This window comes from Cebus imitator, unplaced genomic scaffold (assembly GCF_001604975.1).
Source record: "Cebus imitator isolate Cc_AM_T3 unplaced genomic scaffold, Cebus_imitator-1.0 Scaffold413, whole genome shotgun sequence".
Lineage (NCBI taxonomy): Eukaryota > Metazoa > Chordata > Mammalia > Primates > Cebidae > Cebus > Cebus imitator.
Window position 1 is genome coordinate 1,488,823 of NW_016107728.1, and position 6,056 is coordinate 1,494,878.

General features: G+C 37.1%; 1 protein-coding gene across 4 annotated transcripts in view; it reads left to right on the forward strand.

The window, feature by feature from the left end:
- The window catches only part of FYN (FYN proto-oncogene, Src family tyrosine kinase), a 217,153-nt gene that overhangs the window by 117,128 nt on the left and 93,969 nt on the right, over nt 1-6,056 (forward strand). Inside the window, exon 1 of one of the 4 annotated variants that reach the window (XM_017509254.2) lies at nt 21-105. The exons of the other annotated variants lie outside the window; for them this stretch is intronic. The gene's annotated coding sequence lies outside the window, so the exon portion shown is untranslated. Of the gene's footprint in view, nt 1-20; nt 106-6,056 lie in introns of those variants that run through there. 4 annotated transcript variants of the gene reach the window in all.

The window sequence follows — 6,056 nt, forward strand, 5'->3', positions numbered from 1 at the left end:
GACTTTATTATAAGCTGTGTAGAAGAGAAGGTGTCAACCATATTTTTCCTTTGAGGCAGAGTTCAATTTGCAGAGGCCTGGACTTCCTGCTTATGTTTCTTTCCAGTAAATAAGTGTGATTCACCACAGTTCAAAGCAACCCCATCTACAATGCCTCATTTTTTTTTAAGTGAAATTTTTCCATGGGAATAGAATAGAGAGGAATCCTGTAGGTATTCCATGAAATGATACTCCCTGCCTCTCAGAGTTTTACAATATAATTAGGTTACTTGTTTTTCATAAATGTGTTTTATTCTGTGCTTACCTGGATGAGGTGCCTGTTGAAGAGCAGGAGATGAAGTTTAAGAAATAAAGCACAGTATTCAACTTTTTAAAATTACTTTGACTTACTGTTGCTCCTGGATAGAAACACAATTTTTCATATTAAGCTAATACTTAGCCGTTTGCCGAAGCCTCTTATCAATTCTAATAATTTATCTGTGTTTCTCTTAGGTTTTCTGTGTAACCAAATATACCATCTATAAATGATTATAAGTTTTAGTTCTTTTACAATCTTTTATCTATTATGTATTTATTTTTCCTTTTCCTACCACTCTGGCTATGACCTGCAGGACATAGCATGGGGATAGGAAAGAGGGATAGCACAGATTTTTAGCTTGTTAGTGATTTTAAAGGGAAGGCTGTTAGCATTTCACCATGAAGTATGGTGCTTACTGCTGGGTTTTAGTAAATACTATTAGATTATGAAAGTTCCCTTCTGTTCTTAATTTGCTAAAAGTTTGTATTTTTGAAAATTTTAAAGGGGTTAATTTTTATTGAATGCTTTTTCTATTCTTTTGATAAGATTATTGGAGTTTTCTCCTTTAAACTGACAGAACAGGAATTATTGTCACCCATTTTTAAAGTTAAATCATCATTGCATTATTAGCAAAAATCCACATTAGTTGTGATATATTTTTTGCATTGTTGGGTTCCATTTGCTAACGTTTTATTTTTTACGTTTGTATTTATATCTGAGAGTAGTCTGTAATTTTCCTTTTTCCTACTGTCTTGGATTTTGGTTCTGAGATTATCCTAGTGCTTTTTCATTTTCTATCTCCTGCACTTTTTTTGTTTTGGTTTTTTGTTTTGGTATAAAACACAGATTTTTTTTTTTCATTTTTTTCTAAAACTATCTGAATCTAATGTTTATTGGGTTTGGGGGTTTTTTTGAGCAGAGTGATGAGTAGCTTTTTAACTAATGAATTAATTTTTTTAATGGTTATTAGACTATTCAGATTTCTCTCTTGTTAGAATAATAATTTGAATTATTCTGTGATATTCTTCATTTCATTGAAATTTTCAAACTTAGTGGCGCATGTTTCTTCATAATACAGTATGCTATGGTTTAAACTTGGTGAATCTATAGTTATGTTCCCTCCTTCATTCCTAGTGTTATTATTTGTACTGTCTCTGTGTTTTTCTTTATCAGTTTTGGTTTGTCTCTTATTAGTCTTTCCAAATAAATAGTTTTTCCCTTGTTCATTTTCTTTAATGTATCTTTGTTTTCTGATTTTAATTTCTACCATTTATTATTTTCTTCTGCTTCTTTCTTTGGATGTACTCTTATTTACTTTCTGACTTCCTGAGTTGGATACTTGTTCATTAATTCTCAGTGTTTTTTTCTTTCTAGGACAAGATTTAAATATTTTCTTCTAAATAAAACTGTAGTGGAATCTGACACATTCTAATACGGAGTATTTTTATCATCACTCAGTTATAAGAATGTTGTAATTACCATAATTATTTCTTCTTTGATTCGTGAGTTTTATTAGCAGCATCATTTTAAATTCCCAAATGAATGAGAGTCTTTAGTAATCATTTTGTTATAGATTTCTAACTTAAAAAAACCTATTGTGGTCTGGGATGTTGTTTGTATGACACCATTTCCACAAAATGTATTGAGACTTGGTTTGCAGCCCAGTACATGGTCAATTTTCTTTAAATATTCCATGAATTTCTTTAGTGCATATTCTCTGATGGGGACTATGGGGACAGAGTTCTAAATATGCCCATTAGATTAAACCACTTCATTTTGTTGCTCACATCTTCTGTATCCTTATTAATCTGTCAGTCTCTTCAAGGAGGTGTTATTAAAATCTCTCGCTGTATTTGTCGCTTTGCCCTTATAATTCTGATGATTTGCTTCATAAATGGTTATAACCATTTCCCAGGAAAAATATTAAAGAACTTTCCATTGACATTATCCGCTTTCCCTCAAAATATGGATTTTTTTTCTTTTGACTTCTAAGGAGCCACGAATCCAGTTTCTCAGAAGCCGTTGTCTCAAGACATGTGTTTCCAGATTACCTTGTTAGCATCTACACTATGGCTATTATAGAAAAAAAAAAATCAAAATCATATACCTGTGATTTTCCTGTGCTTGAAGGAGGCTTAAAGTTCATCTAATCCAGCCAGTATCTGTTCATCCAAATTCTGCCAGGAAATCTCTATTGTCAAGATATTCTTTACCATCTTTGGGACATTCTCATTATTAGAAACAAATCCTAAGAAGAAATTCTGCCACATAACAACCCATCCATTGCTCTTTTAAAAATAGCTTAAATCTCCTCATCTAGCCGGACACAGTGGCTCACGCCTGTAATCCCAGCACTCACGAGGTCAAGAGATCGAGACCATCCTGGCCAACATGATGAAACCCCACCTCTACTAAAAATACAAAAATTAGCTGGTTGTGGTGGCTCATGCCTAGAGTCCCAGCTACTTGGGAGGCTGAGGCAGGAGAATAGCTTGAACCTGGGGGGTGGAGGCTGCAGTAAGCCAAGATCGTGCCACTGCACTCCAGCCTGGCCGCAGAGCAAGACTCTCTCAAAAAAAAAAAAAGAATAAAATCTTCTCATCTAAGCACAATTTCAAGTGTTTGTATTAGTTTTTCTCAACAAAATTTCGGGTCCTTTTAACATCATATTACTGTTAACAAGTTCTAAATTCTGTTCTCTGGTTTCAGAGACTGTCAGATTATACACACACATACACATGTACTTGGTGTGTGTATGTGTTTGTGTGTTTGTGTTAAGGAATGTTTTAGTGGGTACCTATTAAGGAAGTCTCTCAGGAAACTATACTGAGGCCAAAACCAACTGAACCCATCATACGATTTCTCTCCCTCAAGGAAAGCAAATGAGAATGAGCGACTGTGACCCTTGTCTGTTGTTCATAAGCATGTACACCAGGATCTGTGTGATCCCTTTCCTGAAAATAAACAGCGTACTGCTCAAGGAAGGAAAACAACACATAGCAACAAATTTCCTGTTTTTTTAAAAAAAAGTTCCAACTTGGTTTAGAAATTATGCTGGCTTGCTTTCTATGTTTCTAATAGAGAATAAGGAGAAACTTGCTTCTCATTTGGCAACATGAGGTTTAAGTGTTATGTCTGAAAGTTCCAGAGATCACAGTTTATACACTGAAGAAAGGTAGTAAAAGGTTTGTGAAGACCTCCATCCCCATGGGAGAGGTGCCCTACTGTGCCTGCAGGGAGCTGGCTGTGGGTCATGGGCACAGTACCCCTCACCCAAATGATTTTTTCCAACCATCAAGAAAGCAAACCCCAACTTGGGGCCCAGACTATTCAAACAATGGAAGAGTACCATCTTCAGACAAACAATAAAAGAAATATCTTCATATTGCCTAGCATTGTATTTGATAAGGAACAGAGGGACGATATTGTCCTTTTGACCAGGCTCTGTCTTTGGTGTCTGAAATTTTAGTATCTTTGCATTAAAAAAAATCAAACTTCAATCTTACTAGAATGGATAAGTATAGTTTGGCGGGTCCTTAATTGTTTCTTCCTACTAACCTCCCTAGTTCAGTCTAGCTAAAGGGAGGGCCTCCCTGATTACCAGCAAAACTTCTCTCTGGTTAAACTGAGTTTGGTATGTTAAGCAACTTTACCCAACATGTTTATATCAAAAGCACCCATGTTTCTCAGTGTTTCTGGAGTCCCAACTTAAGTGAGGCTGGAGCTAATGCTATATTTCAGTAAACACCACATTAGACCACACTTTTAAGCAGCCATGTCAAACAGTTGACTTAAATTGAAACTACTTTCAGCTAACACTTCCCCCCAAATGGTTTTTACACAGGCTGCTGCTAAACTGCATGTCCACCATCCTGTACTTAGACAACTGTCTTTTTTTTGGTTCAGGCCCTCACATTTTTCCTTACTAATTTTATCATGTCAGTTGTGGCCTATTACTCCAGCCTACCAAGATATTTTTATATCTCGAAATTGTCACTCCTGTCCCTTCAAAAGTTTGTTCCATCTGAATATTTCACCATACAGATTTTTCAGTATCTTCATCTAAGATGCTGACAAATTGTTGAAGAGCTCGGAGGCCTCTTTTAGGCCCCCCGAGGCCACCTTCTTGGTGGACACGGGCTCACCAATCAGCCCCACTTAAATATTATATTCACTTCATTGCTCTAGTATCGAGCCCACATGTTCCTGTCTTATTTTCAAAGGTATTATGAGAGGCCTTTTTGGATGATGCATTGCTGAAGAACCACACTTCTCTGACCCTGTCAAAATAGAAAGTGGTATAAATATTCCTCCTATGAAAGCATCATGTATGAAGGATCAAACCAAATGCTAAAACACTTCAGTAGATTTACCTAAATACAGTCTGTTTTTCATACAACATTCCTTGACACTTTTCCTGCAAGACCAGTTTTTTCTATAAGACCAATTGATATTGAGATTTCAATATATAGAAATGGGACTAAATTTTATCCAAAGCTATTTTTGCCTCTATTTTGGGGGGCATTCAAGTTAATTTCCCCCGCTTACCCTAAACTTTCAAATACCAGAATGCGAAAGCTTGAATGTTAGAGATAAACTAAGTGCCTAGTTCCATTCTGCCAGTTCACAGCCTGTCTGTCCCTCCATCCCACCCTCACCACCACCGCCCTCCTAACGCAACATTACTTCCACTGACTTGGACTGCTAAGATTTCTTCCTAGCATCTTTCAGGTACTTTTGTGACAGAGCCATTCTGCGTGAAGCTGCCAGACCAAGTCACTCTTGCTCAGAACTCTTCAGGGGCTCCCCTCGGAGCTCCAAATTCAGTCCAGTCCTCATCTGTTGGCTGCCTGTCTGATCAGAAGAGCCACTGACTCCCGGCTCAGACCCTGTTCCACCCGGTGGGCTTGTCACTCTTCCCTAAATGCCTTCTGCACCTCCCTGATACCCATCTTTGCCCTGGGTTTTCCTGTGGCCAGGAATGTCCCAATCCAACTCTAGAGTCAGAAATCTTGCTCCTTTCTCAAGCAACAAAATGTCTCTCCTCAATGGAGCCTTGACTGACCTCTCCATTGGAAGTGACTTCTTATTCTACTAAGCTCCTGTTAGCACCCTACAACTTCCAACTGACAATTAATTGTCTTGTGTAGAATTATTTGTACACTTGTTTTATCAAAAGCTGCTCCAGTTTGGGGGCTGATGGCTTATTCATCTTTTAATTCACCAAGGTCTGGGCACTGGTAGATAGGATGTATTTGTTGGATGGGTAGATGGATAGATGGGTAGATGGGTAGCTGGATAGATGGAGCAGTGGATGGAGTTGAGGGTTAAGAGAGGATAAATAACTTGCCAAGATCACAAAGTTGGACTAACAGAATTAATAATAGACTCCGTTCCCAAATTCAGTATTAACATATTTGTCTAGCACCACGCCACATTCTCTCCCATGGTTTTTCTTTGATCTTTTTGTAGAAGTCTTAGTAATAAACATCCAGTTTTATAAAATAAACTATTTATATTATAAATTTATTACTCCTTGATTTACAAGCTTAGGAATATATATCTGAGAAAAATATATGGTAGGGTTTCCCTACCACATTCTTTAAGCTTAAGAAATATTTGAAGCTCAGCATGGTGGTTTCATGCCTGTAATTCCAGCACTTTGAAGCCGAGGCAAGAGGATTGCTTGAGCCCAGGAGTTCAAGACCAGCCTGGGCAACATAGTTAGAACTTGTTTCTACCAAAAAAAAAAAAAAAA